This window comes from Dermacentor silvarum, chromosome 3 (genome assembly GCF_013339745.2).
Source record: "Dermacentor silvarum isolate Dsil-2018 chromosome 3, BIME_Dsil_1.4, whole genome shotgun sequence".
Lineage (NCBI taxonomy): Eukaryota > Metazoa > Arthropoda > Arachnida > Ixodida > Ixodidae > Dermacentor > Dermacentor silvarum.
Window position 1 is genome coordinate 72,965,945 of NC_051156.1, and position 25,767 is coordinate 72,991,711.

The window sequence follows — 25,767 nt, forward strand, 5'->3', positions numbered from 1 at the left end:
GGCTCTTTTGGTCACGTTCAAGCCTTGACCAGCGCCTGCAGATACGGTGCTGTTTCTTTATACATAGCTTGCACGTGACGTCACATCCGCGGGCTCGCTACAGCGGCCGCCATGCTTGTGAACCGCTTGTCGCTAGTCTGACGCGCGCGCGCTGCGAGAATCCGTCGAGCAGTTGCTTTCTCTGTGTCGTGACAAGCTTCTATTCATCTTTTCCTTGGGCATGCCAGCATTTAGAACTGCACGGCCCTTTTGCGAGGACTACTTCGCACAGTTGATTGGATCTGCGCGTGTACGGTACAAAAATTCAACTGTGCGAGAACGTCCATCACTACACACTGCGCCTGGGAATGAACACAAGTGCCGAATGGGCGTAAGCGCAGTTTTTTTTTTTTTCCACTTTCAAGGTCTCTCAACTGGTTGTACATAGTCTTAAAGCATCCGCCGCGGTGTCGTTGGTTTTGACGCTTTTCACTTTCGTCAGCGTCGGTTTCTCCAGTAGGGTGCGGCGAGAGGGGCCGATCGGCACACGGCTGAATCCCTGTCGCTGCCGCGTCGGCCTCGGCACGCCGTTCCTGCAATTCGGCTTCCCGCTTTTCGGCGCGTCGTTTTTCGAGGCGTTGGTGTCGCGAGGGATCCGTGTCCATGGCGCCGTAGCCGAGGAGAAGCGACGGAGCCCAGTCAGGGTCCGTCTCGTCGAACAGTTTAGCTGCCTTCCTTAAGAACGCAAAATGAACAAAGTTACAAAGCTAACCTTTCGTTATATATCGCCGTTGTCCCGCTGTCAAAGTCAGAATTATATACCTGCAATGAAGTGTGCGCCGCAGACTCGCAGGTTGCGGTTCTCGATGTCTAAGTTGGCACGTTTAATGCGCGCCAGCCATAGGCTGCGCCGCTTCGTGCTCAACGCTTTAGTGCGCTCGCATTGGTTCTCCGCGATCTTCGGTAATGAAAAGAAGTTGCTGTTAGTAAAACTCGCGGGCGAAAAAAACCGACTGTGGTTGGAACCAAATATCATGCACATGACCATGGTGACAACCCGTCTTGCGGGGATTGCAACGACTGTGGGAGAGAGCGGTTCATATGCATGGCGGATGTATATCCTAGAATTCCTTTCACTGACGTCAGTGCAAGCTATGTATGCGTTTACCTTGGACGCCACTTTTGTTTTGGCGGGCCCGTGCATCTTTTGTGTGTCCAGGGCAGATATATATTGTGCAATTAAAAAATAATCCGCATAATTACACGTAAAATATGCATCAGGCTGCAACTTTACAGACTGCTGAGCATCTTTTGAAGTGTGAATTAGGTCGTGAATTGTAATTTTCTTACATTCTTGTCACCCATATATCGTTGTCAAGGTTTGTATGCTGTTATAAATTTGTTTTTTATCTTGCTGTAGGGCACATGTTGGAACGGAAATAAAGAGTTTAACAGTGGCTAAGCAGCCATATTTTTCAACAGTTGTGATGATTATTGTGGTTTATTGGCGCAAGGGCCAGATGTGGCCAAAGAGCCCCAAGACGATGGTAATGGCTTAGTGGTACATGAATAGTGGACTATATGAACATTAGATGTGACATGGCTGTAAATGGGCCTAAAAACAGTCGCTGTAAAGTGCGTTAAAATCTATACGTAATAAGATTATGGCAATGACTAAGTATGTGTACTATGGGCATGAACAATGCATTGTGAAGGAATGATACGACTTACAAAATATTAAAGATGCGAAAATTAGCCAGAAGCACAAGTGCCTAAACAGAGCTCTTGAAACACAAGGGCCTGGAGGCATGTGCTATAAAAACTAGCACAGCAACATCCTCTCGAGAGAGGATGCGCTATGAACTTATTGGGCTAATAACATGTAGCACAACATCTTTCAAGAATGCGAGGACTGCGTTGCTGTCAAAAAGTGGTTCTTTACCGAGAAACATAGCAGGATGCAGAGGGATACAATAGCGATACGCTAGCGGAAAATGTTTCTTTCTTTCTCTTTCGGCTTCCCGACACTCCAAGAGGACGTGGAGGACGGTGAGCCTCTCGCCACATCTACCACAGGTTGGAGGATCATTACCACTCAATAGAAAGTTGTGAGTACCATATGTATAGACGACAGAATAGGACATCAGTTCGCCGTGTTTTCGATGCAGAGGGCCAGAAACCTAACTGTGGCTTTATCAAGTGAAGCTTATTATTTGTTTCCGCATCCCACATGCGTTGCCAGTGGCTTCGCAGTTTCTTACGCAAGAAAGGTTTCAAATCTGTTACAGGGACAGCAGCTGTAGGATTAATAGCGTGCGATGTTATTGATGTGGCCATTTGGTCGGCAAGAACATTACCCTCAATGTCTCTATGCCCAGGCACCCAGCATATTATGATTTGTTGTTTAGATGCATAAGCAGAGCAGATCAGTGAGTAGAGGTTGATAATTACAGGGTGTTTATGTTTTTGCGGCATCATTAACGCTTTAACAACGCTTAAAGAGTCGGTAAATATTACAGCCTTTTGGAGTTTTAATCTATCAATATGTTTCACTGCCGATAGTACTGCATAGGCTTCGGCCGTAAAGATACTTGCTTGGGGATAAAGTACATCGGATTCTGAGAAGGACGGACCGACTGCCGCATAGGAAACGCCAGCATGTGACTTTGATGCATCTGTGTAAAATTCAGGGCAAGAGTACTTCGACTTTAGTTCTAAAAAGTGCATTTGAATGTGTGCATCTGGCGCGTGTTTTGTGACTTCAATAAACGATGTGTCACATTCAACCAGCAGCCACTGCCACGGCGGTAGCAGCTTCGCTGGAGGCATTAGGCAATGTTCAAGTAGTGAAGCACCCATTTCTTCACTGAGCTTTCTCACGCGTAGCGAAAAGGGCTGCTTCGCTGTTGGTCGATTATTAAATAGTGTGGCACATGTGGTATCGTTTATGGTAAAATAGGTAGGATGTGTACGGTTTGAATTTGTTTTAAGGAAATATGTAAAACTGGCATAAGTCCTCTGAAGGTAGAGCGACCACACGTTTGCTTCCACATAAAGGCTTTGTACGGGGCTTGTCCTGAAGGCTCCAGTAGCGAGGCGGATTCCTAAATGGTGAACAGGATCCAACATCTTTAAAGCACTGGGTGCAGCAGACTGATAGACTATCGCGCCGTAGTCAAGTCGTGAGCCGACAAGGCATCTATACAAGTTTAATATGCATTTCCTGTCACTGCCCCATGTTGTACGTGACAGCAGCTTCAATAAGTTCATTGTTTTCAAGCACTTAGCCTTCAAATATTTGATGTGCGGAACAAATGTGAGTTTCGAGTCCAGTATGATGCCGAGAAACTTGTGCTCTTTGCTTACAGGTAATGTGGTACCAGAGAGCTCAATAGAAGGGTCTGGTACTATTCCTCTCTTATTAGTGAAAAGGACGCATGTGCTTTTTTGTGGGCTCAACCTAAAACCGTTTTCATCAGCCCATTTAGCCACTTTATTTAAGCCATGCTGGACATGTCGTTCGCAGACAGCAAAGTTTCACGATTTAAAACCAATCTGGACATCATCTACATATACAGAGTAGAACATCGTTCGTGGAATAGCCGTGCGTAGAGAGTTCATTTTAACAATAAACAGTGTGCAGCTAAGCACACCGCCTTGCGGGACACCAGTTTCCTGGGTGAAAGACCTCGACAATGCCCGGCCCACCCTTACACGAAAGGTACGGTTAGAAAGGTAGCTTTCGATGGTACTCAACATATTGCCGCGCACACCCATAGTGGATAGGTCTCGGATAATACCGAAGCGCCATGTGGTGTCATACGCTTTCTCTAAGTCAAGAAATACAGATAGAAAAAACTGTTTGTGTATGAAGGCATTCCTTATAATCCCCTCAATACGGACAAGGTGGTCTGTAGTCGACCTACCTTCTCGGAAGCCACACTGGTACGGATCTAGTATTCCGTTGCTTTCTAGGAGATAGACAAGGCGCCGGTTAATCATCTTTTCGAAGAGCTTACACAGACAGCTTGTCAAGGCAATGGGTCTGTAACTACTAGGCAAGGAAGGGTCCTTGCCTTGTTTAAGTATAGGGATTATTATAGCTTCTTTCCAAGAAGATGGAATGTACCCAGCAGCCCACATGACATTAAAAAGAGAGAGGAGGGTCTTTTGTGTTTCAGGGTGTAGGTGCTTGATCATTTCATACATGATACGGTCAGCACCTGGTGCTGAGGTGTTGCAACAAGCGAGAGCAGTTTTAAATTCAGCTAAACTAAACGGGCGATTGTAATCTTCATTTCGAGCACATTTCCGATTAACGGGCTGTCGCTCTGCACGTTCTTTGAACCTCATGAATGTTTCTGTGTAATGAGATGCACTGGACACATATTCAAAGTGTTCGCCCAGACAATCTGCCTGATCTTCCAGGCTATCTCCTTGGGTACTTACTAAGGGCAGAGGGTTCGACTCCCGGCCTTTCAATTTATTCACCCTATGCCATACTTTCGCCTCATCTGTGTAAGAATTTATGCCAGAGAGGTACCTCTCCCAACTCTCTCTTTTTGCACGTCGACGGATTCTTCTGCCTTGTGACTTAACCTGCTTGAAATTAATGAGGTTTTCGGTGGTTGGAGAATTGCGAAGCAATCCCCAAGCTTTGTTTTGGTTTTTGCGTGCTTTCCTACATTCATCGTTCCACCATGGGATGCGGCGCTTCTTGGTCAATCCGTTAGTTTGCGTAATAGATCTCGCAGCAGCGTCAATAATTAAACATGTTAGATAAGCCACAGCATCGTCTACATTAAAATCAGCAATGTCATCGCCACATAAACATGTAAGCTCTCGGAACAGTTGCCAGTTGGCCGAGTCCACGTTCCATCGAGGAAAACTTGGCAAGCATCCATCTTGTTTTGTTGAGTTTAACATAATAGGAAAGTGGTCGCTCCCTAAGGGGTTCTTGAGAACAGACCACTCCAGGTACGGTATTAGTATGGTATGGTATGGAGAACTTTATTGAGTCCTGAAGGTCAACCCTGGGTTGACGCGGGCCGCTCCCACGTTGGGACTGTCAGGCCGAGCCCTTCAGCCACATCGCGGGCCTTCTGGACTGCCCGTAATTGGTCAGAGAGTGATTCACTTCGTAGCATTTGCCGCCACCATTCTTGTTCCTTGTCACAGTCTGCGAAGGCCGCAGGGCACTGCCAAAGCATATGGTCAAGAGTAATGATGCCATTGCACTTATTACAATTGGTTTGAATTTCCCTCTCCGGATAGATCCTGTTAATAAAATATGGACTTGGGTATGTCCTTGTCTGTAGCAAACGTAATGTGACCGCTTGGGCTCTGCAAAGTTTACTGTGTGGCAATGGGTATTCCCGTCTGCTTAAATAATAATGTTTCGTGATTTCGTTATATGTTAATAATCGATCCCTGTGTTCCCCATGTGAAGTGTAAGCTGCTCGGTCTTGAAGAGCACGGCTAGAAAGTCCTCGTGCTGCTTCATTTGCCACCTCATTGAGGTTTCTCCGAGTTCCGTCCACCACCCCCAGATGTGCAGGAAACCAGCGAATTTCGATCCTCTCACTGTTGACCTTGTCTAGTAACTTGGTTGCTATCCGTGTCACATATCCGTTAGTAAAGTTGCGTATGGCTGTTCTAGAGTCACTGTAAATATGTGTCCACCGATTTGCCCGGATGGCTAAGGCGATGGCTACTTGTTCTGCTACTGTTGGGTCCTTTGTATAGACGGTGATGGCATCCCGTATGTTACCTTGAGTGTCTACAACAACGGAGGTATATGCATCCTTATTTTTAACCCAGGCAGCGTCAACGAATACCGCCTGCTGCTTATGTTGATCTATGTCTTGAAGGAGTGCCTTGGCTCTTGCCTTCCGTCTCTCGAGGTTATGTGTCGGGTGCATGTTCCTAGGGAACGGGGTGGTCTTAATTTTTTCTCGTAGTCCCGCTTGCAATTCTGTTAATAATTCTCCTTTGTTGGTTTGGTTGTTACTTTCTACGCCTATTTCTTCAAGTAGCGCCCTTCCAGGTCGTGTCCTCATTAGTCTCTCTTGGTGGGCCACCTGTTGAGCCTCAGCTATCTCTTCTAGTGTGTTATGCAGCCCTAGGCGCAATAATCTATCATTGGCAGTGCTGATGGGAAGTCCTAGTGTAGCCTTTATAAGTCGTCTGATTAAAGCGTTTAGCTTGTTCTTATCAGCCTGTGTCCATTGTAGCATGCCTGCCACGTACGAGAAGTGGCAAAATGCGAATGCATGTACCAATCTTATGGCACTGTCTTCTCCTAGCCCCTTATGCTTATTTGTAATTCTACGCAGAAGTCTAATGACTTCTTCAGACTTCTTAGAGATATGTTGTATCATCCTGCGATTAGATCCATTCGCTTCCAGGAGAAGGCCTAGCACCCTAATAGTCTCCACCTGCCTGATTGGCTCTCCATTCTTGGCGTATATGTCAATGCGGGGTTCTTCCTCTGGGATATATCCTTTCGGCTTGCGCCCACGCTTACTGCTCCGCAGTACCAATAGTTCTGATTTTTTAGCAGAGCAGTTCAGTCCCATACCCTCAAGTATGGTTTCCACCACATAAATGCTTTCCTGTAGTTTGGTCTCTGTTTGTCCCATACTACCTTCAGCACTCCAGATTGTTACATCATCTGCATATATTGCAAAGTGGATACCTTCAATCTGCGCGAGACCTCGAGCCACTTTTGACATTGCCAAATTAAATAACATGGGAGATAGGACAGACCCTTGTGGTGTCCCACGATTCCCAAGTTCCAGGGTTGTCGATTGGAGTTCGCCTAACCTGAGACAAGCAGAACGGCAACCGAGAAAGGCTTTGACTATATTGTGCAATCGCTTACCCAATCCCATCTCCGAGAGGATATCCAATATGGCCTTGTGTTTGATGCGATCAAAGGCTTTTTCTACATCTAGGCCTAGGAGAGCTCTCGTATGTAGCGGGCTAGCAAGAATAAGGTGATGTTTGATTAAAAGCATTGCATCTTGAGTCGAAAGTCCAGGACGGAAACCGATCAGGTTATGCGGAATAACATCTCTGTTCTCTACATACTTAGTCAGACTATTAAGTATGACATGCTCCATGGTTTTGCCCAGACATGATGTTAACGATATGGGCCTTAGGTTATCTAGATTGAGTTGCTTGCCTGGTTTGGGAATAAGAATTGTGTTAGCAATTCGCCATTCCTTCGGATAATCACCGTTTTTCCAGAGTTCATTAAAATACTCAGTTAAATACGTTATAGAATCATCGTCCAGATTTTTCAAAAGCCTATTGGAAATGCCATCTGGACCAGCAGCGGATCTACTGTTGAGGTCGTACAGGGCTGCGCGAACTTCGCTTTCTGTGAACTCTTGATCCATAAGCTCACAGTCTTCCCCTGTATATTCAGGCTGGTCTGTACTCTCATTGCTATCCTTAAGTGGTAAATACTTAGCTGCGAGCCGATCAAGAATGGCCTCGTCCGTTGTGTCCTGACTCTCACGATGGACGAGTCGTGCTACTGCTGTTCTCCTATTAGATTTCGTGTCGTTCTCATGAAGCAAATGTCTAAGTAAGTTCCAATTTGCACCTCGTTTAATTCGACCATCTATGGTATTACAAAGCTCATCCCATTGTTGTTGCTGTAAATATCTGGCGTGTTCCTCAATCTCCCTATTCAACAATGCTATACGCTTCCTGAGTCTCCTGTTCAGCCGTTGCGTTTTCCATCTTTTTAACATAGATTGCTTGGCTTCAATCAAGTGTGCCAGCCTACTGTCCATGATTTCGATATCCTCCTCAGTAGTAATAGCCTTCGTTGCCGCCTTTACATCTTCCCTGAGCTGAGTGGTCCAAGTTTGGAGTGTTTTCATTTGTCCTGTCTCTGTCTCAGCTCTGCTTTTCCTTGCTTTCCGAAAAAGATCCCAGTCAATGTAGTTAAAGTGCTTTATCTCATTACTGGGTGTTTCCAATACTATTTGTAATATGTAATGGTCACTACCCAGATCAATATTGGAATTATTCCAGCCAGCGTTCGCTAAATTTGATACAAAAGTAAGGTCTGGGGTGGAGTCCCTGCACGTAGATGTACCACACCTAGTGGGATAAGCTGGGTCAGTGATGAGGGAGAGATTAAGATCTGTAGCTAGATGCCAGAGTCCATCCCCTTTCTTAGTATTCCAGCGATATCCCCAGGTTTGATGTGGGGCGTTGAAATCCCCTCCAATAATGAGTGGAGCGTGCTTAGTAACAGCCATAGTCTTATTAAGAAGTGCCCTGAAACTTTGTTTCATGTCGCTAGGGCTGCTGTAAACATTGAGACAAAAGAGGCTTTGCGGTTTGCCTCTATTCCTTTTCAAAATGATTTCCACAAGTAAGTATTCTAATTTGTTTAGTCCAAGGCGCAAATCATGTTCTATGAATGGTATTTTCTTATCTACGAGCGTGGCTAGCCCCCTACCCGGCTCTTTGCCCCTGCATGTCGCTTTGTATCCGGATAGGCTGATCTCATCCGCCAAGGTTTCCTGCAGCATAATTATTTTTGGTTTATCTGGAGATGTTTTTATCAACTGCATGAGAGGTGATTTTTTATGATGAAATCCTCGGCAATTCCATTGCCACACGGTAAAGCTCCCCCTGCTAGCCATTGCTTATAGAACCCGCCTTACTGCTACCCGCTAGAGTACGCTTCGTAGAACTCCCCGACGCACCAGGGAGCGATCTGACGCTCTCTGCTTCTGAGGGTAGGTATTCGTCGTCCTCGCCTTGCGCTTCTACTTTTGAAAGCCTCTTTTCTGTCGTCACTCTCCATTTCCATAATTTATCAACTTTGAAGGTAGTTCTATCTGTGGCATCTCTAAGTTGTTTAATCGCCTCCTTAATCTCTTCCAAAGCAGAGCACACTGTCGTTTCTACTGGGCTTATTGCCCGCTTCTTTGGAGCTGGTGAATTTTCTTCTTCCTGACTGTTGTCATTATTTACCGGTTTGGCTATTGCTACTTTTGTGGAGCTAGACTGCGAGTTCTTGCGAAGTTCTACAACCTGCTTAGTAAGTTCTTCATTTGCCTTTCTCAGATATGTTACTTCTTTGATCAGCTGTTCTATCCTGGCATCATTATCTCCGACCGGCTGCCCCGCACCGCTCTCTGCAGCCCTCACAGTACCTTTCACTTTGTCGGCCCAGGCTGTTCCAGATGTCGTCTTGTCGCCAGGCTTCTGCTTTCCTCCTTCAAAGCGCACCTGCACTTCACGTGATCTGGAGCGGCTTCTGCCCTTCGACGGCGAGCGGCGTCTTGACCGTGTGGGGCTCTTTGAGCGTGAGCGCTCCTTGGCGCCCGTTTGGGCATGTACTCGATACTATACTTAAGTCAATGGATGAGTATGTGTTATGTGTAGCGCTGAAATACGTTGGCTCTTTCTGGTTAAGTATAGATGCACCTGAAGAAAACAGAAAGTTTTCAATTAGGCGCCCTCTCGCATCGCAACGAGAGTCTCCCCACAAAGTGTTATGTGCATTTAAATCTCCGACAACTATATATGGCGGCGGAAGTTCATCTATGTAATTTTGAAACTGTGTCTTGGAAAGTTGATAGCAAGGGGGGATGTAAATCGAACTAACCGTGACTAGTTTACCAAAACAGTACTGCTCGGGCAGCAACTGCTTCAAGGGAAGTTCGGAGGTTTAATTGTTGACAGGCAACACCTTTATCGACAATTATAGCGACACCGCCCGACGAGGCGGTAGCGTCGTCACGGTCTTTGCGAAAAACGGCGTATTGCCTTAAACAGTTTGTGTTTCCTGATTTCAGATGCGTCTCCTGGACACACAGCACCCTCGGACTATATTTATGAAGGAGCTCTTTAACGTCATCGAGGTTATGGAGATGTCCCCTAATGTTCCATTGCAATATTTGCGTGTCCATATTGAGAAAGAGGTTTGCGCTGTGTGTGAAGGGACTCTAAATTAGCTTACAGAGCCCTTGTCGGGCCCTGTGATGCGCGGTTTTTCTTTTCTGGAGCGGTCGAGAGATTCTCGCCGCTCCTTAGGCGCTGGTGGCGCCGTCTGGCCGGTTGTTGTGTACATCGCATCTTGCGAGGCGCTGGACACGCGCTCTTGCGAGCGCAGTGTTTGACGTGAGGGCCTCGTCTCCATGGACGAGACCTTTGAGGCCACGAGCCCGGAGGTCGATGGCCCCTTCTTGTGAGATGGCGGAGCAGTGGTAGCCGCAGCCGCCGAGGGGGCGGATGGCGTCACCGCCGGCTCACTACGTGTGAGCCGGACAGTAGCCGGAGACCGTTGTGACGCTGCCCCCTGACGCGCCACATCGGCAAAGCTGGTTTTAGACAGGTAGGTCACCCGCCTTCGTGCCTCTTTAAATGAAATATTCTCTTTCACTTTTATAGTTACAATTTCCTTTTCTTTCCTCCAGGACGGGCAGGACCGCGAGTATGCGACGTGCTCCCCATCACAGTTCACACAGCGGACAGAGTTTTCACACGATTCAGATGTGTGTTCCAAGGCACTACATTTAGCACATGTCAGTCGGCCTCGGCAGTTCTGCGAGCTGTGGCCGAATCTTTGGCACTTGAAGCATCGGAGCGGGTTTGGCACGTATGGCCTGACACGTAGTTTGACGTATCCGGCCTCAATGGTCTCGGGTAGAACACTTGAACCAAAAGTAAGAATTATGTGTTTTGTCTGAATCTCCTTACCATCGCGCCTCATCTTGATTCGTTTTACAGCCAAAACATTTTGTTCCTTAAATCCTTCCAGAAGTTCATCTTCAGTGAGCTCCAACATGTCGTCATCAGAAATAAAACACCGCGGGAGGTGTTCATGGTGCGGTGCGGGGTCACAGTCACAGGAAAATTTCCAAACGACACTAGACTCTGTAGTTTATCATGTTGTTTCTTATCGCGGAGTTCCAGTAGGAGATCACCGCTGGCCAACTTCGTCGCCTTGTAACCTGGTCCTATGGTCTCTGTCAGAGTCTTTGCAACAATAAAGGGTGAGATCACTCTCACGGACTTGTCAGTTTTCTCACTATGTACCACGTGGTATCGTGGAAAGTTCTCAATTTGTCGGCCAAAAAATTGGAATATTTCTTCGGTGCGCCCCCGTTTCGGGCGGCGATCAGCAAGTGCAGGAAAGGAGCTATCCATATATGTGGGATGAGTTTCGGCGGTGGCGCCAGCCACCCACCATGGAGCCCAACAAGGGGACGCTGCAGAGTCTGTAAGGGACAGGTCCTGCAAACGCCAACTGTACGCCACCACTATAACCAAATACATATACCCAAGGCAGGATATAATGCACAAGGTTAACCCTTGCTGCCCGCGAAGTCGGAAGTGAAAGGAAAATAAAGAGAGGACAGGAAAGAGTGAAAGTAAGAAAGACGAAGGTTGGAGGGAGAGAGTGACAGGAAAAGGCAACTACCGATTTCCCCCGGGTGGGTCAGTCCGGGGGTGCCGTCTACGTGAAGCCGAGGCCAAAGAGGTGTGTTGCCTCCGCCAGGGGGCCATAAAGGTCCAAACTCCCGGCTTCGGCTCAACCTCCAGGATCCCCTTTTCCCCGGACACGGCTAAGCCACGCACGGTTAAGCGCGGGAGGGTCCAACCCCCATGTGCTCGGGTCCGTGGTGTCGCAACACATTTTCAACAGTTGTGTGCTCGCCAATCAAACTTAAGGTAAACATGTAGAAGCATGCTAGGCTTGACTGTTTTGTTGACTGTCTTTTTTATTTCTTGTTATTTTACTCTCGCGGAACCACAACGCCTGCTGGCTTCCATTGTTTTTGTCTAGTTAAGGTAAGTCGCAGGGTTGCAAGCCATGCAGAGCCTGAATGTATGCTTATTCAGTCGCTTTGTTTATGTGCGTGCTCCATACTTTTGGGATTTGACCATTTGTATGCTGCTACAAATTTGTTTATCTTGCTGTAGGGCATATGTTCCGCAAACAGATGAACAGGGGCCAAACGGTGTTTGTTTCGCACAGTTTCATGCACACCTAATTAATCTTAAGGTAAACCTGTAGGAGCATGCAAGGCTTGACTGTTCTGTTAAGTGGCTTCTTTTGATTTCTATGCACCTCTTTTGTGTATTGTTATTTCTTATTTGGCACCATGTGGCTGCCATTTCTGTTAGTCATGGTAAGCCAGAGCTTAACTAATTGTATTGCTGTTGAAAATGCTTGCGGTTCACTGACAACTGTGGTGTTGATATATAGTTTACATGCTTTTTGTTCCGGGGATCTTTTTCTCCTCAAGAGGGCACACTAATAATAGTTAGCATTCAATTATCTTGCGCATATCACTGATTGAAACATAAGAGTGCACTAGCTTTTTCTCTGAAGTGAGTGTACAGCTTTATTATATATATATATATATATATATATATATATATATATATGTATATATATATATCTTAAACAGTAGCTATCCTGCATTTTTTAAACAGGTATATAATAAAGTTGCACATTCACTTCAGAGAAACAGCTAGTGCATTCGTGTGCTTTCAATATGCGCCCTGTGTAACTAAGCGATTTCGTTGGGAGGAAGCATCACTTCTATATCGAGTATGGATAGGATCTGCTCGTACACCAGCATGGCTATTTAAGACGGGCCGTATTGATTCTCCAAACTGTTCTACGTGCGACGAGACATGAGACATTGAGCACTTTCTGTGGTCGTGCTCAAGGTACTGAGATGAAAGGGACATTCTTCTGAAGAATTTGCAAAAAAGGACCTTCCGCAGGCATGCCTGCGACACTTCGTGTTCCTAGAAGGATCAGTTATAGCATGCAAAGAAACTTCATATCTTCCTATTTCATTCTTAAAGTGGCCCTGAAACATTTCTTGAAGTAGTAAGAAAATGTTGCTGATCTGTCTAGCAGTTGCTGTGAACATGTGAGCCAAATATTACTGCACTGCATGCTGCAGGAAATTTACAACCTCGTGTCAAACACAATGAAAAATCGCTTGCTCTCGCTTCTGCAATGTCGTCACATTGAAATCAGTTGGCCTACCAACGCTATTGGCTGATTTCGTGATCACGAGAGCATTCTCAGTATTACGTAATTCCTACTTTTGAGTTAATGCAATCGCAAAAGGGCGAAAAGCGTTTCATCTTTGCACTGGCCATAGCTGCATCAGCCGCGTGTGGCCTTTAAGACGGCAGCGGCGTGTTGCATTGCGTAGTATACCGGGGCTTTGCTGTCTTGGCTTCTCCTCTGTGTAGCTTCCAGCACGCTAGCAGGCAGGAAAATAGTCTTGCATTGGTGTTGTAACTTCACTTATAGTTGGAGGATTGGAAATTCTTTTGCGGCGTGAGATTCGTGAGACGACGTCCTTTAATAGTGAGGGCATTCTATGATTAGTTAAATGTGTTTCAGGGTCCCTTTAGGAAGAGAATGGTTTTATTGGCATGTGATACCATACATACCGCAGTGATATTGTAAGAGACACTCGGAAGGAGCAGTTGCCGGCCTTGATAAGCCCACCTGTTGCTACAACCCACAAACACCACTACCTAAATAAAGGTAACGTACTCTTGTAAGAGATTTGTTTGCAAACCATCTAACCGCTAATGACCTACTGTAAGTAGTGTGTGGGTTAAACCATTTGCCCGTTTAATTTCACTCTACAGTAGCTTTTTTATATATCTGCAACTTAATTCTGAACGTCATCGTACAGCATAAGATTTTGAGAGAAAGTATTGCTTAAATTTATAAAATGTGACCGAGGTAAAACAACGACACATATTTTGCCATTTGAAATACCGAATTGCACATGTTTATTATAAATCAAGTGTGGCTTACTCACTTTTTTCTTCACTGTTGTATTGCAGAGCAAACTTCTGTGGGCAGCCAGTGGTATCCAAGAGGGAAGGGACCTGGATTCCTGTGGTCACTGCAGCTACGTCTTATTTTATGTGGTCGCATTTTCTACGGTATTTAAAAATGCTGTAAAATCATTCTGCATGTCCTTTAATTTATTAGTCAATAAAGCCGCTTTCTCACAATGTCAGGTTGTAATTTTTTCTGCATGTTGTTATGCACATTTGCTTTATTCCCGCAGGGGCGTCTGCGTAAGCAGGCGTTTCGTGTGCGTCTACACCACGTACCCGAGCACATGAGGGTTGGCCCCTCCCACGTTTAACCGTACGTGGCTTAGCCGTACTGGGGAAAAGGGGATCCTGGGGGTTGAGCCGAAGCCGGGTGTTTGGACCTTCATGGCCCCTCGGCGGAGGCAACGCACCTCTTTGGCCTCCGCTTCACATAGACGGCACCCCCGGACTGAACCACCCGGGGGAAATCGGTAGTTGCCTTTTGCTGTCTCTCTCCCCCTCCAACCTTCGTCTTTCTCTCACTTTCCATCTCTCCTGTCTCTTCACTTCGTTTTACTTTCAATCTTCCAGGCAGCAAGGGTCAACCTGGTGTAGTTTATCCAACCTTGGGTCTATTATATTAGGTTATAGTGGCTATGTACAGTTGGCGTCTGCGTCTCCTTCAAGTCTGGTAGCGTCCCCTTGTTGGGCTCGGTGGTGGGTGGCTGGCATAGCCTCCGAAATTAACTCATTATCTATGGATGTATTGTTCTTCCCTCGTCTGCCTGATCGCCCTCTTAGCAAAAGAGGGCGCACCGAAGAAACTGAACTTTTTTGGCCAACGCAAAGACACCTTCCCACGATTTCACGTGATTCACAGTGAAAACCGCGAAAAGAACAAGAATTATTTCTCCCTTCACTGTTGTCAAATGCATAACTGATGCACTAGGGCCCGGCTACAAGGTAACGAAAATGGCCAGCGGCGACCTCCTCCTTGAGGTTCGCGACCAGCACCAGCACGGAAAACTCTGCAATCTCGTAACACTCGGTGATGTAAAAATCACGGCGACTCCGCACCGATCTATGAACACATGCAAATGAGTAGTGTCTGACGGAGACCTCCTGAACTTGACCGAAGAAGAGCTCCTCGAGGGCTGGAAAGAACAAAACGTGACACAAGTACAGCGAATAAAAATTTAACGAGACAACATTGAAATTCCCACGAAGCATCTAATCCTTACATTGGCTCCAGTACTCTCCCAGATACCCTTGAAACAGGATACACGAAAATCCGAGTGAGACCGGACCCAGGGTCTCTTTGCTGGCTAGAAGAGTCAAGGAAGTCAGCCGAGGGTTGTAGTAAAGAAGCTGACCCAGTGTCCAGGGGCAGTGTTCAATGCGAAAGAACTACAATAACAGAGACATGTAAGCGCCGTTCCTCGGCATCCGTGCTGTCCACGCTGAGACGTAGTTGCTCGACCTGGCACACGAGCAGGAACCTCAGGTTCACAACCTTGGCAGTCTCGTCAATGCTTAGTCGGCGCAGCCTGGTTCGCCTGTGGAGTCGCTCGAAGCAGCAGCCAGAAAACAGCAGGGGAAGCTGGCAGGTATCGCACGACGAAGCAGCGTCGGAGCCAACGTCGAGCTGCTCGAGAAGGCGGCAGCCACGCGCAAGGAACTTGAGAGAGTCTTCATGGTTAACTCCACACGGCGGCAAATGCGCTAGCCATCTTGGTGGCTTTGTAGTCAGGTCCAATCGTGTTTACGAGGCATTTCGATACAAGGAAGGGTGAGAGTTTTCTTACGCTTGTGTTGCCTTAACTATGAAGGACATGGTACTTTGGGAAGGTGTCTAGGTCGGTTCGGAGGGTAAATTGGAAAATTGCATCGGTACGACCTCTTTTCAGAGGCCGATCTGAAAGTCGGGGGAACGCTTCTGCCATAATATGGTTTCAAAATTCGGCGGCGGTGGTAGCCACCCACCATCGAGCCCAGCAAGGGGACGCTACAGGTCACGAGAAACCTGCAGATGCCAGATATGCACCGCCACTATAACATAATGTACATACCCAATACTGGATACATTACACATGGTTAACCCTTGCCGCCCGGAAATTCGGAAGTAAGAAGAGAAAAGAAAGGAAAGATGAAAAAGCGGGAGAAAAAGACGAAGATTGGAGAGGAAGACAGGAAAAGGCGACTGCCGATTTCCCCCGGTCGGGTCATCTATATGAAGCAGAGGCCGAAGGGGTGTGTTGCCTCCGCCGGGAGGGGGGGGGGGGGGGCTTAAAGGTCCGGACACCCAGCATCGGCTCAACCCCCAGGATCCCCCTTTCCCCAGACACGGCTAAGTCGCGCACGGCTACATGCGGGAGGGTTGCGCCCTCATGTGGTGTCACAACACACAGGACATGCAAAACAAAATTTATTTGGGAGATTTGAACTGCATGAAAATTTTTCTTGAATTGCTTCTATAAATACATGAAGGCTGCACAAGGTGATTACGATACTTTCATGCACAAATAAACTGCTCATGTCGTTATTATACATTTCTTATAATATAACAAATGACAGTTACCGTAAATATTGTTATGCTGTGTCTGACAGAAAAGAATGTTATACATTAATTTCTTTCACTCATTAAAAGAAAGGAGGCAGTTATGAAAAAAAATACACTAACAAACTTGGCAGCTAAACACTAACTTCATTGGCATGCTAAGTTTGTACTCACCAAACCATCTGTATGAACTAGTTACGTGGCATATGACAGCTGTCAATATTTTTTGGGGGGGTGAATAAGTGAAGCACCTGTGTACAGTTATTTACGGTGCCGACTATGAAATACAATACTGGTGCGTATTCTGGGGAAGAGCTGCAATAACAGCAGCAATAATATTTAGAGTTTGCAATATGTATAAGCCGGACACTTTACATGTTATTTCTAAAATTTATTTAATTCAGTTACTTCTTCATTGCAGGATGGTCTTTCACAAAATGTGGGCATGCCAGCACAGCGAAATAAACAAAACTGCAGCAAAGCGCAACCAGGTGCGCCAGGCTAAAGTGGACATAAAAATAAAGAAGCTGAACAAGGACACACGAAAGAAGGACCCATTTCTGTGTAGGCCAGTTCCACTTCCAGCAATAGTGAGGTTGACAAGCCGCACAGTCATGCCACTAAATCTACTGAAGCACTACAAATGCTGCGTGCAAGTCGAGAGACAAAGGCCACATTTCAGAAATATTTTGAAGCTGGCTTAGCCCCTTCAGCAGCCATATGACACCATGAAAGCCTACTTTCAGCAAGGCTGGATGGCCCAATGCTACTTGCCAATGGGAGCGTAAATCCAATTGAAAGCGCTCTGTACCGCTGGCACCAAAAGTGGAGAGTTAATCAGTTTGGGCCACCTGGAAATCCTTCTGCAACACTGCAAGAGAAGGCGTCACACTACGAAAGCCAAGGTGAGCTGTTGAATTAGGATTTAACATAGTCATGTCTCGTTAATATGGATTCCTCCATTCCTGGAAAAATTCTCTATCATGTGAGTCGTCCATATAACGAGTCAAGGTCAAAAACACAAACATTAAGGAATAATCGCTCTAAAAAAGAAACAGCCCTTCTCTTCTCAGTCTTCAAGAAGTGGTCGAATCTTGCCAGGAAGCTTTCAAATATCTTTGCCATCATTTATGCTTTCTTGTTACAATTGCAGGAGCAATGCATGTTCGGGTCAAATGTCTTTCCAAAACACCGTGGTCGCTCCGCCTTCGCCACAACAATGGGTTTCCACTTGTGAGTGATGCTCACGTTGTCCAAGAATCCCCCCGTGATTCTGGCTTTGCTGTGCTTGTTTCCAGTCACAGGTTTAGATGCCAGGGTTGAAGATGGGCACCATCTGTAGAATAAGCCAGTCTCAGTGAAGTTGTAAAATATCATCTGGAGAATACTGAGCAAGAAATTCCACGAGATGTTTCCGACCACTTTCAATGGCGGCTGCATTCACACTTCCACTCTCCATGAATACGGTGGCTAAAAATTACATTCCTTGTCTTAAACCTGCTGATCCAGCCCTTTGAGTAGTTCAGGCCAGGAATGCCTGCATAAAGACAAAGTGGAGCCATGTCCATAATAATGAGACAAGAATGTCTCTATTTACCTGTTTCGTCCCCGAAATAGCCAGCCATAGTCCAGACTGTGGTTTCTATATTAAATATTAACAGGGCAGGATTGCATGGCGAGAAATCGGTCACCAAAAATTTCTTCCATATTGCGGGGTGCCCATATTAACGAGACATGACTTGTGCAAGCCACAGAAGTGTTCTTGCCATGTCTACTTGCCAGCCACCACAATGGTTGGCTGGCCTTTACTGTGTTATGATAGGATGTACTTCCAGATATTGTTGGAAATAGACTTTCAATTCTATATTAACAATACATCTAGGGGCAAGTCCCATCTTTACATGATGATGTTGTGCACAGATTTTGATGTACTACTGCTCAATATTTATTTGACTGCTAACAATTGTGGTAGTGCTTTTACTATCAGAGCAAGCAATGCTGCACAATTAAAGGGCCCCTGATAGGTTTTGGTATTGTGCACAAGTGCAGCTTATAGATAGTGTGGTGGTGATTGTGTCTGCAAAGTATTGAACAGCTGTGAGGTATGAAAGCAGTGAAAATTTCAAACAGAAGGCCACGCACCCTATTTCTCATGCAAGCCGTAATTAGAGTGAGAGTCAAGGCCACATGCACAGATTCCTCTATATAAGACCCGCTACTTGCTAAGTAACCAATTATAGCATGTGATCTCATGGCATGCGATCTCGGTAAATCCAATGCAGAACACGCAATACCACCACTGGGAGTGTGCCACACAGCAAAAATAGGAGGTGGAGCTTGCAATGTAATTGTAATGCGATCCGCTGGACCCAGTATGGGAGAAGACAGGGAGCGAATATTGCTTGCGGACGTTAGTTGAGGCAAAGGGAGAGAGTGTCTCTGCTTACAGTAACACTCACGTCCTGCAGGCATGGTAAGAGGAAGTTTAATTTCTGCCTGCTGGAATGATGAACCAATAAGAAAAATTTCGACAAAACATTTCCTAGACACCATTTTACAATTTCCAGTGTATACAGTGGAATCTCGATGATACGAATCTCACGGGGTCACGAAATAAAATTCGTATTAGCCGAAATTCGTATCATCAAAACACAATTAAAACTAGCTAAATTAAAGAGTCGAGAGGTGAACTCACTCAGGCACACGTACGTAAAAAGCATTTACAGTATAGACCACTTATAACGTAACCGTTTATAGTGCAGAACTGGCTAAAACGCGGCCTTTTCCGACTCCCGTTTACCCTCCCATAGAACTCCATGTAGTTATATATAATATACGCATGCCGCTTACAGTGCAGCCGCGTGAGACGAAATTGCGGCTTCCGCGGGAAAATCTCGCCGACAACGGCGGTAGCGAGCACGATGTGCGCCCACCGATGGGAGAGGAGATCAACGAGGGCGATGCGGAGGAGGAGCATAATCATCATCATCATTTATTGTCCCTTAAAGACCCCTTTCAAGACACGAAGCACAAGTCTAAGGGCGATAAAGTCGTCACCGCGCGCCGTATGTGCGAGCGAAAGCGCGCGGGGGACGCGCGCCTTCACGCACAGCGGAGAGCAAACGCGACTTCCGCTGCGCGAAAGGCCGTGGGGGTATGGAAGGGAGGGAGGGAGGGGGGGCGACGCTGTGCTGCGGCGCCAAATGCTTGCAACCGAGCGCAAGCGTTTTAGTTTCACGTACGTAGAGGCTTTGCGTACGTAGAGCCTCTATGTGTAAGCAGTGCGCATGCGCAGAACGTAGCGGCCGCGCGCTGGTCTCACGGACGTACGTGAGATTCGATTCTTTGCGTGCGTTGCTTGCGCACGTAGACGGCTTCGCGCGCGCAGACGGCTTGCATCGAAACACGGCGACAGGATGACTGGAGCGGCTGCGCGCCTTCGCTTTTCGAAGAGCCACGATTTAGACCTGCTACGTGACGTAAGGGAATGTAACCCTTTCGAGGAAAACATGAGGCACACAGTGCGGTGGACAGAGATCGCTGTCCGCTTGACAGAGTCGAACCAAAAAGTGTTCAGCGCCCGCGCCGTTCGCGACCGGACGGACCTGCTGCTCGCGCAACATGCTGACCGAGACAGGAGAAACCTTCGCAGGTAAGTGGCTTCGTGGTTTCCATTTAGAGTACAACGCATAATGCAAACTACAGTGGCCAGTACAAAGTTTTCTTTTCCTTGGTGCCACCTCCTAGGTCCAGAACCGAGGAGGAGTACTCCGAACAAGACCAGTTGCTTGAAGAAATTTTGACAATCGCAAAAGAGAAAATCTATAAAATAAAAATCTTTAAGAAGGCACCGTCAGGCTGTGGCAGCCGAAGCACATCAATCGTCGGCAAGAGTTCAGCGGCCCATGCGAGAGACGCCGCAGCGGAGGCACACGCAGCAGGGGGCCTCGACGACACAGCAGAATGTAAGGATCTCGGATCTTGTCTTTCACTTTATGTGGGGAACCATTATTTAGCAAGTGCTCGGAAAACAAAAATTAGCGAAACCCTGTCCTTCACATAACGTGTTACTCACATGAATGCGTAGGCCTCCATGAACATGTATGGGGTACCAATAGCGATATAACGCGAATAACAATTTCACTTTCAGTTTATTACCTTAAAGGCCCCACTGTGGATGTATTACATGAGAGGGTATTCCAGCGCCCACGACATAAATGTGCTGGGACTCAAACTCAGCCTTCTGGGAGTCTTGACATGGTGGGCAATTTGATAAATTGGGGACAAATGGACAGACGGGCTAAGTTAGATTTCAAGAGCGTGGGTAACTTAAATATTTCGGCTGGGCCAACTGGCAAGTCTGGGAGCGTCCTAAATGTAAATTTACAACGTGGAAAACGACCAAAAACTTTGAACCGTGGACATACCAAAAATTGCCTGGTTGTCCCTTGAACTTCACGTGAATGCCTACTGATTGTTGGACAACTCCTGTGGAGGTTCTCAATTTCTTCCTCTAGTCCTCTGTGCGGTCGATGCAGCTGAGTCTAGTTTTATGGTCTCTTTTCGTACAATTTCAGGCACTGGCGGAAATACAGTGACGCAGCTCTTGTCACAAATTGTGAGTGGATGCGACGACGAAGGCATCGAGGAATCGTACCCTCCGCCTGAACTCGACATGGGCGATGCACTGAGTGTGTACAGCCCCAGTTGTGGCACAGAGGGCAGTCGAATGCCTTCACCGGCAAGCATAAGCTGCCGACCAACGAATGCACATCTAAGTGCCAAAGGAAACGTGGATCATCCACCCAGGAGCGAGTCCACGCGCCGCCGAGGGAATATTTTCTCAATTAGTTGCATTTATCAGCCGCTCAAAAATTTGGAATTTTCATTTCCACCTGTATGCATGTTGACAACAGCGGATACTAGTAATGAGACGAACTGACACTATGTGCCATTGACAATAGAACTGCTATCAAATATATTCTTAATTTGTAATACAAGCAGGCATGTTAAAGGGTTTTGGTATCGTGCAATAATTATACCTTTGGTACATATAGCAGCATCTCATATATGTTTCTGCACACAACCCTCGCTTCTGAATAAATTATTACGTTGATGCCTATTATAGTATGCTAATTAGATTCTGCACTCACGACCACCCGTGATACCTTCCTTATCGTATTAGTGGGCATACAAAGCAGCTTGTGATGTTTGTGTGGGTGCATTAGAGTCTATGAATAGACGTGTCCCAAATTAATGTACCGCTCTCAACTGTGACGCTATGCGGGTAGGTACAGAAAAAGTACAGAAATGATGATGTGTGGTGTTTTATGGCGCAAGGGCCAAAGAGCGCCATGCCAGTGTTTGTGAGTGTGTAGTGGAGCGATGAATTCTGAGAAGTAGATGAAGCGTGGCTGTAAAAGGGCCTAAAAATAATCGCTGTAAAGTGCGTAAAATATAAATGTACTAAGATCATGGCAATGACTAATGAGGTGTACTATGAAATGAAGAATGCATTGAGAGGTAATGACACGATATTTAAAATATTTGAGATGCAGTAATTGGCAAGAAGCACTACTGCCTAAACAGAGCCCTTGAACCACAAGGGCCTGGAGGCATGTGCTATAAAAAACTATCACAGCGGCATCCTCTGGAGAGAGGATGTGCTACGAACTAGTTGGGCAAATAACATGCAGGACCACATCGTTCAAAAAATCGACGACTGCTTTGGCATTAAAAATCTGTTCTTCGCCAAGAAACATAATGGGGTGAAGCGGGACATGATATCGGTACGCTTGTGGAAAATATTTCTTTCTTTCTGTTTCGGCTTCCCGGCACTCAACGAGGACATGGAGGACGGTCAGCCTCTCACTACATCTACCACAGGTTGGAGGATCATTTCCATTCAACAGAAAATTGTGAGTACCGTATGTGTGTCCTATTCTTAGACGACAGAACGGGACATCAGTTCGTCGTGTTTTCGTTGCGGGTGACCAGAAACCTAACTGCGGCTTAATTAAGTGAAGCTTATTATTTGTTTCAGCGTCCCACAAGCGCTGCCAGTGGTCGCGGAGTTTTCTTCGCAGAAAAGGCTTCAGATCTGCGGGAGGAATAGTAGCCGCAGGATTAATAGCTTGCGATGTAGTTGATGTGGCCAACTGGTCTACAAGCACATTACCCTCAATGCCTCTATGGCCAGGCACCCAGCATATAGTCACATGCTGGTTAGATATATACGCTCTGCATAAACTGGAATAGAGCTCAGTAAGTACAGGATTTTTGTTTTTGCAGAGTGACATCAGAGCTTTCACCACGCTTAGGGAGTCTGTAAATATAATTGCTTTTTGAAGTTTTGATGCCCTTATATGATTCACAGCCGACAATAGTGCATAGGCCTCAGCCGTAAAGATACTCGTTTCCGGGTGGAGTACACCGGATTCCGAAAAGGATGGGCCGACGGCTGCATAAGATACCCCGGCACGTGACTTGGAAGCGTCTGTGTAAAACTCTGTACACGAGTATTTAGATTGGAGTTCTAAGAAATGCATTCTAATGTGTGCCTCTGGCGCGTGTTTAGTGACCTCTACGAACGATGTGTCACACTCTACGAGTTGCCAGTGCCACGGCGGCAACAGTTTCGCTGGAGCCATAGGACATTGTTCAAGCAGCGGAACACCCATTTCCTCACTAAGATTCTTCACACGCAAAGAGAACGGCTTTCTCGCTGCAGGTCGATTATGGAAGAGTGTGGCAGCGGTCACGTCATTTATAGTTGAATAAGAGGGATGTTCATTGTTTGCTTGTACTTTCAGAAAATATGTAAAACTGCTGTATGACCGCTGCAAATGAAGTGACCACTGATTTGACTCTACATAGAGGCTCTGGATTGGACTTGTCCTGAATGCACTGGTCGCAAGGCGGATACCCAGATGGTGGACGGGGTCTAGGATTTTTAACGCACTTGGCGTTGCAGAATTGTAAATTAATGATGATGATGATGATGATGTGTGGTGTTTTATGGCGCAAGGGCCAGTTATGACCAAAGAGCGCCATGCCAGTGTTTGTGAGTGTGCAGTGGAGCGATGAATTTGAGAAGTATATGAAGCGTGGCTGTAAAGGGGCCTAAAAATAATCGCTGTAAAGTGCGTAAAATATACATGTACTAAAATCATGGCAATGACTCATGAGGTGTACTATGAAATGAAGAATGCACTGAGAAAGAATGACACGGTATTTAAAATATTTAAGATGCAATTGGCAAGAAGCACTACTGCCTAAACAGAGCCCTTGAACCACAAGGGCCTGGAGGCATGTGCTATAAAAACTACTATCGCAGCGGCATCCTCTGGAGAGAGGATGCGCTACGACCTTAATGGGCTAATAACATGCAGGACCACATCGTTCAAGAAATCGACGACTGCTTTGGCGTTAAAAAGTGGTTCTTCACCAAGAAACATGATGGGATGAAGAGGCACATGATACCGGTACGCTTGAGGAAAATATTTCTTTCTCTCTGTTTCGGCTTCCCGACACTCCACGAGGACATGGAGGACGGTCAGCCTCTCACCACATCTACCGCAGGTTGGCGGTTCATCACCAGTAAGCAAAAAATTGTGGGTGCCATATGTATGTCCTATTCTTAGACGACAGAACAGGACATCAGTTCGTCGTGTTTTCGTTACGGGGGGCCAGAAACCTAACTGTGGTTTTATCAAGTGAAGCTTGTTATTTCTTTCTGCATCCCACATGCGTTGCCAGTGGCTTCGCAGTTTCTTTCGCAGGAAAGGCTTCAAATCTGTTGCAGGAACAGCAGCTGTAGGGAGATGTAATGCCTGAGATGTAACTGATGTGGCCATTTGGTCTGCTCGAACATTACCCTCAATGCCTCTATGGCCCGGCAACCAGCATATAATCACATGCTGGTTAGATATATACGCTTTACACAGAATGGAATAGAGCTCATTAAGTACAGGGTTTTTGTGTTTACAGAGTGATTGCAATGCTTTCACAACACTTTGCGAGTCTGTAAATATGATAGTCTTTTTAAGTTTTGATTTCATTATAAACTTTACAGCCGATAATATTGCATAGGCCTCAGCCGTAAAGATACTTGTCTCCGGGTGCAGTACACCGGATTCCGAAAACGATGGACCGATGGCTGCATAAGATACCGCGGCATGTGACTTGGAAGCGTCTGTGTAAAACTCTGTACATGAGTATTTAGATTGGAGTTCTAGGAAATGCATTTTAATGTGTGCCTCTGGCGCATGCTTCGTGACTTCTATAAATGATGTGTCACAATCTATGAGCTTCCACTGCCACGGCGGCAATAGTTTCGCTGGAGCCATAGGACATTGTTCAAGCAGCGGAACACCCATTTCCTCACTGAGGTTCCTCACACGCAAAGAGAACGGCTTTCTCGCTGCAGGTCGGTTACGGAAGAGTGTGGCAGCGGTCACATCGTTTATTGTTGAATAAGAAGGATGTTCAATGTTCGCTTGTACATTCAGAAAATATGTAAAACTGCTGTATGACCGCTGCAGATGAAGCGACCACTGATTCGATTCTACGTAGAGGCTCTGGATAGGACTTGTCCTGAAAGCACCAGTCGCAAGACGGATGCCTAAGTGGTGCACGGGGTCTAGTATCTTTAACGCACTTGGCGTTGCAGAACTATAAATTATTGACCCGTAATCAAGGCGTGAGAGGACAAGACTTTTATAGAGGTTAAGCAGACACTTTCGATCACTGCCCCAAGACGTACGCGACAGAAGCTTTAAAAGGTTCATTGTCTTCAGGCATTTTGCCTTCAGATGCTTAAGATGAGGAATAAATGTGAGTTTACAGTCTAAAATGATACCTAAAAACTTGTGCTCGCTGCTCACAGAGAGCGCATCTCCTTTGATTGCAATACTTGGGACTGGCGTTACGCCTCTCTTGTTAGTAAAGAGTACGCAAGTGCTCTTCTGGGCATTTACTTTAAAACCATTTTCATCTGTCCATTTGGACAATTTGTTTATTCCAAGCTGCACTTGTCGTTCGCAGATGGCAATATTGCATGACTTGAAGGCTATTTGCACATCGTCGACATAAATGGAATAAAACATTGTGCGTGGAATGACTGTGTGCAGGGAATTCATTTTTACTATAAATAGTGTGCAACTAAGCACGCCTCCCTGTGGCACACCGGTCTCTTGGGTGAATGACTTAGACAGAGCGTTACCCACTCTTACGCGGAAAGTGCGATTAGATAGGTAACTTTCGATTGTATTTAACATGTTGCCACGGACACCCATCGCGGAAAGATCTCTGAGAATGCCGTAGCGCCATGTCGTGTCGTAAGCTTTTTCTAGGTCGAGAAACACTGAGAGGCAGAACTGCTTATG